Source organism: Atractosteus spatula, chromosome 10, assembly GCF_055471065.1.
Source record: "Atractosteus spatula isolate fAtrSpa1 chromosome 10, fAtrSpa1.hap1, whole genome shotgun sequence".
NCBI lineage: Eukaryota > Metazoa > Chordata > Actinopteri > Semionotiformes > Lepisosteidae > Atractosteus > Atractosteus spatula.
This window is the reverse complement of record NC_142715.1, coordinates 17,148,605-17,161,881: the sequence shown is the minus strand read 5'-3', so window position 1 is coordinate 17,161,881 and position 13,277 is coordinate 17,148,605. Positions and strand designations below refer to the sequence as shown.

At 38.7% G+C, this 13,277-nt stretch overlaps 2 non-coding genes across 2 annotated transcripts; one reads left to right on the top strand and one right to left on the bottom strand.

The window, feature by feature from the left end:
* Positions 1-2,370: 2,370 nt before the first annotated feature.
* Positions 2,371-2,483, bottom strand: trnal-caa (transfer RNA leucine (anticodon CAA)). Its single transcript has 2 exons — positions 2,446-2,483; positions 2,371-2,416 (listed from the first exon to the last, which is right to left on the bottom strand). It is a non-coding gene; the product is annotated as a tRNA-Leu (tRNA).
* A 1,974-nt stretch (positions 2,484-4,457) lies between these two features.
* Positions 4,458-4,529, top strand: trnaa-ugc (transfer RNA alanine (anticodon UGC)). The gene has a single exon. It is a non-coding gene; the product is annotated as a tRNA-Ala (tRNA).
* The last annotated feature ends 8,748 nt before the right edge of the window (positions 4,530-13,277 follow it).

The following is a 13,277-nucleotide window of genomic DNA, read 5'->3' as shown; positions in this document are numbered from 1 at the left end:
CTGTACGCAGAGGTCTGAAACCTGCTCCACAGAAGATCTTTATCCAGAGGTGTTAAAGAAGTCGAGATCTCGCCATGAGAGGGGAAGCATCTCAGAAAAAGCAGGTGCAGTTGGTTCCACGGTCATAACGCCACTAAGTCGGGCGACAAGAGCAAAAGCCACCCTTTTTTTTCCGGGCAGGTAATGTGGCTCAGTGGTTTAAGTCTCTGGCTTAAGGCTTCAGTCTTTTTGGAGGTGTGGGTTCCAATCCCATTGCTGCCTGGTGTTTTTGTTTTAGAACCACCTTCCTACTGTTTAGGAATCCAATGGGGGACATGTGTTTTTTGATAAATGGAGCAAAAGCTATTTTATCAGCTTAACATCAAAGCAGGGAAAAAAAAATGTTTCGTCTTTTCAACACAAATTCTCGTTTCCACCTTCAGCAGGGAAGTTTGTCTACCAAGATCACTTTTGATTCAGTGCAAATCACAGTGTGCCCTCAATTATGATGTCGATTGTGTTCCTTTTATCGTTCTGCGTCTTCAAGTCGAGTCGTCCTCAGAGGTAGAGCTGATAAAGTCTTTCTGCATAGCGCTCTATCAGAAATAACTTGTCCAAGTTCAAAAGAGATCGTGGGTTTTACTTCAAGCGATCACAAAACATACCTCACATGTCAGATCTAAGTGTGGAATTGATTCTGTTTTTTTATGTTCTGCTAGAGTATCTATTGGCTTGCCTTTATCAGCTGTGTTGGAAAGATAATCTGTGCTTCGTCTCAGAAAAAAATCATCAGTACCGTCATTTTATTCTGTGCGTATGGCCGTTATTTAAAATATATAAAAATCACGAGTTCATAGATTTCTCCAAATAACAACGACACCTTGTAAACCTGTGATAAGAATTCCTTCAATCCAATAGTTTCACTCCAGGGAAAAGGCAGGGAAACATAGAGGATTCTTATTTAAAGACAACATCCGTATTGGATTGCATGTAAGCAGGCATCACTCAGAATTCCTAATATGATTCTGAATTTAGTTTTGCAGTTCTTTAGTGTTTTACTACTTTCAGAGAGTCCTTTATTGACCTTGCTGAAGCAGAGAAGCGACATAATCACAAATGTGACCAGTTTTTTTGCTGTTTCTGGTTAATAATGATTATTATTTTGTATTTTGATTAGTATTTTTCGTAGCATTCTTCTTCAGCTTTTAAGTTATTTGGTGAGCAAGAACCACTGAGAACGAATCTGAATGTGTGAGCCCATTTCAAAAAATAAAAAAAATAAGTTATATAAATCAAACCTTTTCTTCTGTAGTAATTTCATTTGATATTAAAATTAGTCCTGATTTACAATTTTTGGACATGGTTCATCTTAAATAATTTTGTAATAAGTTTCAGTTTAGGAAAATCATGCCCAGAAGCTACCAAAACTGGTAATGTTCACATAATGTGTAATGCAATAGCAGCAGTTGGGGTGGGAAACAAAAGGCATCTTTTGGTATGAATCCTAAAACTTCATAGATGGCATTCTAGGATTTCTTGCTTCAGATAAAGCTGTCAATACAACATAGATTTCTACTCAGTCAATATCAGCAGTGTTATCACTACCAAACACTAAATATAGATCCTGGCAATACTTCATGAGTTGTTCATTAGAAAATTGTTTATGTTTTTTTTAACATATTTTCAATACCAGACAAAAAGTCGAAAGTTTCAATTTCATGCAAATGATGAAATCTCTCTTCGATGGAAGTTATAAGTACAGTACATCCAAAATACTGCGGAATCAATCAAATTTACATGTTTCTTGTGGATCCAGAAGATCATTTTGAGACTCAAAACATGCCTGTCTTTTCTTTTTTCGAGGACGAAGGAGTAGCAGCAGGAGTAGCAGTAATGGCAAGAACATGTTTAGAGTTCAGCACTTCTCATTTCTAATGCGGAGCCATCGACTCGGAAAGCACCAGCCCCGATAAAATAAATTGCAGAATTGCTGCCTACACGCTTTGAATTGCTGGCATTCTCTGAAAGCGTTCCTTTTTGAGGGTTCATGAAATTCCTCACATTTGAGCCAACCCTAAAATATTTCATTCGGGGTCGCCTAATTCATAGTGCAAACCGAATCTACAGGGGAATGCTGTGGCACATGAAGCCGTTTGTTATTCTGTTGTAAGGTGTGAAGGGCGGAATGCAAATCGAGTTGGTGAATAGAAAATGAAACAGGAGTCACTTCTTGAGCTACAAATTCCAAAAAGTATGAAAACCTGTGCATTTTAACAGTGCAGAATACTCACAAATTGCACTGAGTTGCTTGCTTTCTTCTGCTGCTTTTATATTTCAGTCATTCACTGTCAGCTAGCACTGGAACAATTCAAGAGAGGTAAAAACAGAAGCGGTCAGGAGTGAGATTTGAACCCACGCCTCCACTTGGAGACCAGAACACCCAAGCCAGCTGAAAAGACACACATCCTTGAGTCTGGCGCCTTAGACCACTCGGCCACCCTGACAAGCGAACGCAAGGGGTGTGCTGAATGTACCAGTAGTTGACTAAACTGAGATTCTTCCCTGAAATTATTTGCTTGCGAAGAGCCAAGTTGCCTTGAATGGATCTTGGAAATCAAATATACGGATGGATTGTTATTCGTTTGTGAGTTTTGAGGGGCGTATTATAAATTGAGTTGGTGAAAAGGCGCTTTTTGTTAGTCTGTCGGGAGGCTGCACAAGGTGTTTAGAGGGAGAACTTCAAAAAGACCGGCTCTCTATGTTTAACATCAAGGCAGATTTTTTTTTTCTCAATGGAAATGCTCTTTGGCGCTTTCAGCTTTACGTAGGGAACAACGTCTGCCGAGATCACTTTTGAGCCAGTGCACAAGGTAAAGTGCCACCAATTACATTTAATATTGGCTGTGGTAGCGAGCTGATTTTGTTTGTGAAGCTTTTACTTCTTTAAGCTGAATCATCAGCAGGACTAGCTTATTAAATCTTTGCTCATAGCGCTCAATCAGAAATACCTTGTCCATGTTCAAAAGAGATCAGGGGATTTACTTCATGCTTTCACATAGCATACCTTACACGAAAGATTTAAATGGGGAATTGATTGTGCTTCTTGATGTTGTTCCTGTGGTTGCCTTGATTACAATGGTGAACGTTCTTCCATGTTCTGCTAGAGTATCCACTGGGTGGGCTTTATCAATTGGCTCGGATAGGTCATCAGTGCTCCGTCTCCAGAAAAATAATCAGCACTGTCTTTTTTCTGTGCACATGACTGTCTTTTAAAACGTGATTATGAAATCACGAGTTCATTGATTTCTCCAAATAACAACAATACATTTTAACCCAGCGGTTAGCATTCCTCCAATCCAATAGTTTTACTCCAAGGAAAAACCGGCGCAATATATAGAGAGATGATATTCAAAGATTTCAACATTCTTATTGGATTGCCTGTATCCAGATATCGCTCAGAATTGCTAATATGATTTTAATTCAGTTCAGAGTCTTTTATTGACCTTGCTGAAGCAGAGAAGTGACATAACCACAAATGCGACCAGTTGTGCAGCTGTTTCTGGTTAATAATGATTAATGCGGAAAAAAAACAGCTCCTTGCATTAAGAGCAAGAGCAACCAATGCGCTTGCTTGTTGAGTTGGGTGTTTTCCGAGCCACTCTTTTGCTCCCTTTTTGACCAAGACACAGATGTGTGCTGATTGGTTGAGAGTTTGGCGGGCATTGGAGACCCACGTGGTGTTACCACGCCCTGGCAATCCCTGATTGGTTGATGAAGGTGAGATATGAGTCACTTACTCCTGACACTTAGGAATGCAGTCCAGATGTCCATTCGGCACTCCCTAGACAGATAGGTGCCAATGGATGACCATTGATCATGATAGCCAGGCTTAGCTAAGTGCATCTCCGTTTGGGAACTGTCCCTTATCAAAAGAAAACATCTTTAATCAGCCTGCATGAATACTTTCTCTGTGGCTGCACCACAGAGAGGGAGAGTGAGATGGGGCCTCATTTAGGAAAGCACAGCAACGCTTAATTCTGTATTATTAACAAGCATTGCCGCTACAGCTGTAAACTTATTTGGCGAGCATGGACCTCTGAGAAGGAGTCTGAATCCATCAAGAAGACAGGAATTCTAATATCGCACTGCCGTCTTGTGTACAAAATATTTGTTCAGCTCTAACGTCTGTGTGCATTGACAAGGCATCTCAAAAGGATGTATTAAATAAGAAAATGATCCTTTCTGTTACCATTCCTGTAGTTGGAGCATTGTTTCACCCTTTTACGTTCTACAATATTTACAGACAAGGTTTTATCACTGGAGTTGTACAGAACAAGTGTGCATCAGTCCATGAAAATCATCAGTACTACTGTTTTTCTATGCATAGTTTAATCAAGAGCACTTAAAAGATACAAAAGATGGATTGTGTTCTGTGAGCACCTGCACATCTCTAAGTCACTCCCACAGCCTTTTATGTGGGGGATGTAGCTCAGTGGTAGAGCACATGCTTTGCATGTATGAAGTCCTGTGTTCAATCCCAGGTATCTCCACGTGCTTTATGTTACTGTGCTTACATCGCAGTCTTCTGTTGAGTGAGAACTCTTTGCTCGTGCTCATAGAGAGCCAGGTTTACACAATTAAACTCGAAGTGCTACAGTGTTCTCTGCAGTTTTAAATGTACCTCCAAAGCATTTAGTTCTGTTAACTACCAAAGAATGTGAACTAATTTAAAGTCACATTCAGGAAATCCAGAGAACGTCTTCACACTTGACATGGCTGTTGCAGAAAAACCTCACCCGGGATGTTGAATCTCACCCGGGATTTCCTGAGAGATCATTCACCGAGCGAGTCCTCCCTCTGGATTCCGCACTGAGCTGAAAGCTGCGCAAATTCCTCATTGTGTGTCCTGTACTGTGAAGCACAGTGACAAGAACGCCTTGAGTTTTTTTTCCGTATGTGAAGGAAAATGCAAAAGAGCATGAAAAGTATTGATGGCATAAAATATCCATGGTACAACTCGAGAAGGAACTGACGGACAAAACAATGCCATTTGATGATTACAAGAGAAACACAACCGTCCGAACATGGGCTTGGATCCTGAATGCTTGCGTTAAAAGACAAAGCAAAGGATATAACCTGTAAATGTCTTCATGTCTTACACTTTATGAAATAACACAATTGCTTCCTTTCTTAATAATTTCTTACTATTGATAGATGCTTTTTTGAATTTTAACAGAATCACAATTACAGACATTTGGGGTTAAACTGTTATTCACATACTCTAACGAAGAGAAACGTTAGTGTCTTCTGGTTTGTGAGCCCATTTCTCAAAAAATAAAAAAATAAGTTATAAATATTAAATTGTTCTATTTGGTAGGCTTGCATAGTCTTATTCATATTTCAGTTAAACATTTTCTTCTGTAGTAATTTCATTTGATATTATATTAATCCTGATTTACAATTTTTGGACATGGTTCATCTTAAATAATTTGTAATTAGTTTCAATTTTGGAAAATCACGCCCAGAAGCTACTAAAACTAGTAATGTTTGCATAATGTGTAATGTAATAGTAGCATTTTGGGTGGGAAAACAAAAGGCATTTCTTGGTATGAATCCCAACACTTCATAAGCGGCGTTCGAGGATTTCTCGCTTCAGATAAAGCTGTCAATACATCATAGATTTTTACTCAATCAATATCAGCAGTGTTATCGCTACCGAACACTAAATATAGATCCTGGCAATACTTCGTGAGATCTTCATAAGAAAATCCAAAAAAGTACAGAAGCAATCAACGTTTCTTTTGGATCGAGAAGAGGATAATTATGAGACTCAAAATATGCCTGTCTTTTCTTTTTTCGAGGACAAATGGATAATTGAGGTGTAAAGTTGGGTTCAAAACCAAAGTCATCTGCTATTGCTGCTGTTTCTTTGATAGTTTCTTCAAATCCTTCAATTGATCATTGATATCGAGGAATAATATTATACAAATTGTGGTTTTCTGTTAATTGCCAATTTTATTGTTACATCTTCGTTTACAGATGTCTTCCATGTATCACAAGGTATAATAGTCGCCGTGTGTCCTCAGCTAAAATGTTTTAAAAAGTACGACAAAAGTACAATATGCTTAACAACATTTATGGTTATATCTATATTAAAATGAAGGTAAATATACCAAGATATTAAAAAACAATTGTACAGTCCTAACCTAATAATGCTTGTGAAGTTTTCCAATAAATCTGAACTGTAATTTTGAAATATTATTGCTGAGAATGCAAAGAGAATACAAAGATCAAATTCAATGAGTGAAAATACAAAAGTAGTTCACTAAACTGAGTTTCTTCCCTGAAATTATTTGATTTGCTTGCGAAGCACTAAGCAGCTTTGAACAGATTGCGGGAATCAAATATACAGATGGGTTCAGAGTGTGCTTTCCAACTTTTGTGTAACATTTTCCTTTGATAGGGCAGAGTTGTCTTCACAATCTGGGTTACATAAAAAGGAGTGACGTCAGTACAAAACAGCTTTCCTTCTTGGGGAACAACGGTTGTGTTCCATATTTCTAACTATTTTGGTTTCAAGATCTCAATTTAGTGTGAAACATAAAAGCCAGCTGGATTAATCTCTTACACATCATTTACAATGGCCTTTCAACTAATAGCCCGTGCAGGGATCAAACCTCAGCTAATGGTACGAGTTGCGTAAGGCTCTGCAACATGCAGGTAAGAAACTAACCTCTGCTTCTTCATTATATACACAGTGAGCTATATTTGCGAGCCTACTACCCACTGCGGGCTCCGTATTTAATTGTGGTACAAGACTGGCTGTGGAGATGAAGTGAGACTGGTGTGTACATTAAAAGGCTCATAGTGTCCCTGGGAGGGCTCAAACCACCACCCTTTTGGTTAACAACCGAGCCACAAGACTCATTATACAGCTTAACACTTCTCGGTCTCGGTGAAAGTGATACACTCCGTAAAATTTCCGGAGATTAATTTGTTTTTAAAGGAAAATCACCAACAGCGGCCGAGATCTACTGGAGTTTTTCATTCTATACTGCGATTTCTGTAGGGTACCCTGTGAAAATACGAAATTTTACGAGAAGGGATGGACATATAAGGTCAGAAGGCTTGGGGAATTGAACTTTAAGGTGAAGACTGCGGGTTCAGCAGCAGCAGAACCTGATCAGTATCAGTTGACTCCGATATACTTTGAAAATTAACTTTGGGATTTAGAGTCAGACATGCTACCGTTGCACCATGGGGTATTTAATTAAAAAAAATAGAAAAACAGTCAGTGTTCCTGGATCTGTTATCGAGAACAACACCTGCACAAGAGCTGCGCAGGAAGAATAAAATGTGGTCTGGGATGAAGAGACTCTCTTCGGAAGAGCGGCGCGCTTCACAGGAGAATTTTTTGTGAAGCTGATTTGTCTCCTTTGGGGAATTCAAAAGTGCTAATTGTTGTGGCGCAAAGGTAGCATGTCTGATTCCACATCAAAAGGCTGCGTGTTCAAATCACGTCGAAGTCTGCTATTAGTTTTTCAGGTTCTGCTGGTCCTGAACACGGAATTCACACCATGTAGTTGAGTTCTATCTGTACACTACATAGATAATCTAAACAAAACAGAGCCCTACTGGACATGCAGTTAGGATCTCACACAGCGAATACCCTTGAACACAAGAGAGAAGGCACAGTTCACATCTGCGAAACATCACCTCTCTCTTTAGAGACAGCTACATCAGAGAATGGAATCCCGGAAGTTTCAAATAACTTCTTTTAATACAGGTTCAAGAAAGTTAGGGAGTTTCCGGACACTTTTGTTTTATTAAAAAGTGTCTGAAGCCTGAAAATGTAATTTGAAAAAAAACCCGCTATTGGACATTAGCAGGTACTTTTTGTAACGATTTGCTATTTCATGCTGGAAAACAAAGGAAACAGACCCAATGTTTGCTTTCAGGTGCGGTTCATTACATAATACACATCTATTACTGAGGAGCTTGAATAAAATTTACACGAGCCAGGTAGAAGTCGAACCTACAATCTTATGATCCAAAATCAGATGCGTTATTTATTAAACTGCTGGTATTTCACATAACCGGAATTCCCCCATAGTGTGCTCAGCGTCGCTACTAGTAATATACCGCCCCGCCTAAAATTTCAAAGTGAGAAACATGTTTTCTGATTTTTTATGAGTTTTAAAATATTATCTCTTTAAATCAGACAAAGGGTTTATGTTTCGCACTGAAATTCTGATTGATTGAGAATTTAAAGAAAGACTGTTTTCTTCCACAACACCGTATAATTATCACATCCACCAGACTCTCCAACTTCTCCAGACCTTGCAGGGTGAGCAATTGCTCCGATAAATTAGGTCACGTATCATGTTAAAACACCTCTTCTCAACACAACATTTCCTGGTGCACGTTTTCTCTATGAAAAAAAGACATTTTTCCCTTGCACGATTTCTCGTTTTTTATCAAAGCGTACAGAAAGAAAAAAGAAGAAGAAATAGTGTTGCAAAAGAACTCTGTCGCCCTTGGGAGATGTCAAACGCATTGGACATGAAAAATGCCAGATAAAAACCAGTTCTCTTCGATTCTCAGTGTCGGGGCTGCTACTGTATGTAAAAGAGGCAATTTGCTCTGAGAGCAGGTTCAGCGCTTTCTGAACGCAGATGTCTCAGAGCAGTGTGTCCAAGTGGCTGTAAAAGGTGATGGACATCCTGTCACCATAGCTTAGTTTGTTAACGCGTCTCTTTATTAAACAAAAAAATCTAGGTTCAAATCCCAGCCGTGTATTTCTTCCTATCTTGTAGTACAGAACGTACCATTTTGGGCACACAAAGGGCTTGATTTCGTTAAATGCATGTGTTCATTTCCTTTCTGGAAAACTTGTTTTTTGATGAAATTCACACAGCTTGCGAAACATGAAATTCAGTTCTTGGTTATCAGTGCAGAAGAAATATTACCGGGTGGCAAAAAGTACGGTAAGAGATTTTTTTTTTGATTCGAGAAAAGGCTTCCACAGTCAGTCTCTGTGGTGCAATCAGTTAGCGTGTTTGACCCTTATCTAAAGGGTGGGTGGTTCAAATCCCCCCCAGGGATGGGTTTCTTTTGTGATGTAAACATTGTTTTCGCATAGGTCGATTGGATTTCTCAGCTAAACCATAGCCATTTTAATATTTGTAGGAAATGCGACTGTTCAACACGTGTCAAAAATGTCCAATAATGCCCAACATCGCAACTCCCCAGAAAACCATATTCACCCAAGAAAAATGATCATCGAATCGTCATTTATACTCCCGTCACATCCTCTGCTGAAATATTTTAAAAATACAATGCAGATTTGTTTGAGAACTTGACAAGCATTGTTTTGTTAGCACTGTGCAGTTGGATTTTGATATTTTGACATATTTACCTTAATTTTAAACTGTTAATACTGTACAATCTATTGTAATTGTGTTATAATATTAAAATATGTTAGCTGAGGATGCAAAGGGGTGAAAGGGAAAGGTCATAGGGTACAGTAACAACAAGGTTAGGATTGGTGGAGGTGGTGGGGGTGTTGATGGTTTTTCTCTGTAGAGGATGATTGAGTTTTTTATCCTTCTCTGAAGTGAGAAACTGGAAGAGTTGGGAGTTGAGAGATCTGATGAGGTTAGTTATAGAAGGAAGTTGATGTGGAGCTGTTAGCCGTAAGAATTCCTTAATGTCTTTGATGTTGTCATCAAAGATAAACTGCAGTAAGCAAAGATAAAAAGAAAATTATCTTTGCATACTGCCCTGTCTTTCTAACACCTGAAGAAGGCTCCACGGCCAACACGTTGTGTTTCCTTTCTTCTCTTTTCAGCATGGAATAACCCTTTACTTGTTCCTTTGCAGCATACGCATGCTGACGCAGCTACTCACCTGATATTTAAATTTCCTATAATCACAAATATGAATGTCCACTGTGGGTATTTTTTCCATGATTATTTATTCTGTCATTGAAGCATATTTTATGTCATACCGAAGTGTCATAATCACTGAAATTTTTTTTTTTCATTTAGAAAGTAAGAAAATGATAAATCACTATGAATTGCATTTAGCCTGTTCTGATCTAGATTTTCTATATACTTTAACATGCCATGTTCACAATGTCACAACTCAGAAATGCAACAGTGAAGTGTTGTAATTACCAATGTACATAGTGTCGGAACATTGAGATGTTTTGGTAATGAGGAAGGAGGGACATGCCATGTTCACAGGGTCATATTTAAAAAAATGGCACAGTAAAATTTCCTAAAGTTCAGGATTTTGATAGTCTGTTCCATTGTCTCTCACACCTCAGTGTCAGAATTTTTAGATGTTTTTATAACCAGGGGGTAGGTTTATAGCAAGAAGCAGAAAGTGCCATCACCCGTTGCTCATCCTCGGTTAACAATATATTCTCATATGCCATGTTCTAGACGTCCCATTTATATTAAAAAGTTCTTGTAAAATGCAAGATTTTAAGACTTTTTATGGTCAGAAGGCAAGGTTGTGGTAAATATGCAGAAAGTGCCTGTGAACTTCTGTTTTGTCTTATTTACTTATTGTGTTTGTGTTACTATGAGTTTTGAAAATTGGTTTACAATTTTCTGAAATGTGTTTCACACAAAAATGTTATTTGGATAGTCACTACTTACATATTCCCATTTACTGAGGATAAATACAGTAATCCATCCCGATTAGTACTTTTAAAAATTACTGTAAAGAGCCATCTACAGGCGAAAGGCGGCATAACATCACAGCAGCAGCATTTAAGGCAGAAGAAGAAGCTGGCAAATAAGAAGCCAGCTTCAGCCTCGTTAATGCAATACCATTGGGTGAAGTGGAAAAATATTTCTTGCTCTGAATCCTAACATTTTTATAGGAGGTGTTCTAGTACTTCTTGCCTCAGATAAAATTGCCAATACACTTATTTCTACTCCATCAATAGCAGCAGCGTTATCGGTACTGAGTCCTAAATGTACGTCCTGTCATCATATAAAATGTAAAAAGTTTCAACTGCATTCAACTGATCAAAGTTCTCTTCGATGACAGTTATAATTTTATCCAAAATACATCCGAAACAAATTTGCACTGTTTTTTTTTATCCAGAAGAGCATCATCATGAGACTCAAAACATACCTGTTTTTTCTTCTTTCCAGGAGGAAGGATTGTTCAGATGCAAACATTGGTCCAAAATCAATGTACTCTCCTATCGCTGTTGCTTCTTTAAATCCTTCATTTGAACGTCGATATTGAGGGATGATATCGTACAAATTGTGGTTTTCTTTTAAAGCAAATTATATTAAAGTATGAGCCTCTGTTATACTGTAGTTGTCTTGGAAGTTTCGGAAGGTATAATAAACCCCCTTGTGCCCTCAGCTAAAATATGATAAAATACAACAAAATTTATTTACATAGAACAGCACTTATGGTTACATGTATATTAAAATTAAGATAAATATACAAAAGTATTAAAATACAAATGTACAGTCCTAACATAATCATGCTGTCCAACTGTCTTTTTTGCTTGTCAAGTTCTCCAACAAATCTGTGTCGTAATTTTAAATATTCTAACTAAGGATGCATCGAGAGCATAAATGAATTCTTCTGCCAGCCGTTCGAAGATCAAAGTCCTTGGCTGAATATGATGTTCTTGAATGTTGGTCATTATTGGCCATTCCCAGTGATATTGACTTACGTACTTAATTGTTTAACAAAAACATTCACATGTCTTGCAAATATCAAGTGGGTTAAGGTTTTGCTAAGAAATCCGAAAAAGTAGAGATGAGGTTTACATTGCAATAATGAGAAGTGCATTTCTGGGTGGGCTCAAACCACTAACTTTTCAATTAACAGAGACTCACGTGTGTCCTTTTTCTCCATTTGCAAGCTTAAAAAAAGAAAATAATGCTTTTTTCTTACCAGCCTGCGATATACAAGGCAAGATTTGTATTTCATCTTTCACAAGCTGTATGAATTTCATGAAAAGCAAGTTGTTCCAGAAAGAAAATGAAAACTTGAGTTAAACAAAACCAAGCTGTACGTAATCATCCATAGTGATTCATTTTGTAAGACAAGCACTGCTGGGATTTGAACTCAGCATCTCCTGTTTTAAGAGGAAAGCATGTTAACCAAATCAGCCAAAGTGCCATCAATGGATCAACACCATGTCTGAGTCAGTGATTGCAGCTGACTGTCACTGGAGGACAGTTCATCGTTCAACAAGTCAGCCTGCATAATGAGGGGGAAGAGACTGACTTCTGTGATGCAGTATCGACAAATACTAACCTTCTGTCCAACTGTTCTCTGCTGCATTCTGGATTAGCAGGTAAATATTGGTTTCCATGAATGTGTAGGGGTTTTGTGTATTTACTGGGACAATTATTAATTGTAGCAGTAAGTCACAAAATGATTCTTTGATGGCTATTAGAAAACCGACCTTGTGAGTTAACTCATTAACGCACACACAGATACTAATACACTTATTAATACATAAAATGTGCATATAAACATAACAGATCTTAAGAGTGTGGGTTAGCAGAATACAAAAGGTATATATTAAATCACGAAGAGTTCCAAACCAAGAGGGACATTCATTCAGTATACCATTCATTTAGACTGTTTCGTAAATGAACTGGGATTACAACTTCTACACTAGATACTCAAAAGCAAGTACATCACTCATAGGTATTAGATTGATATCAATTGTGGTTGAGGTAACAATTGAATTGTCGAGCTGTAATGCAGAATGTTGAATACTCATCCGATCTGTGTGGATTCAGATCTCCCGCGGACACAAAGAAGTAGTGGCAGGCTGTTGCTGTGTGCAATCGGCACTCTCTGGCTCGGTGCCAGGCAGTGGCCGGTGCAGCTGGCGAGAGAGAGAGGAGGGAGAGATTCCTGCTGCGATGCCCTGCTGATGCTCTTTGAAGACCGGCTAGTTAGTGTTGGCTGAAACTAGCAGAGCTTGTGCACATGGAAAGTGACTGCGGGTCCAAGCCAGTCACACTCTTTAGATGGGAAGAAGACCAGTTCGTTCCCGATGTAGCGCTAGCCCTGAATCCTGAGATTCAGCTGTCAACAGTTCCGACCGTAGTTCACTCGTTGATCAGGCGAGCTTTGGCGGTGGAGTACCAGTGGTTCACGAGGCTGTCAGCTGGGCTAACCTACGGTAGTTCAGTGGCTAAAAGTTCCGCGGGCATTCGAGACCCATGTGGGGTTACCCTGCCCTACCAGTTCCTGATTGGCTGATTGAGGTGGAGGATGAGTAACAGTGACCTCTGACC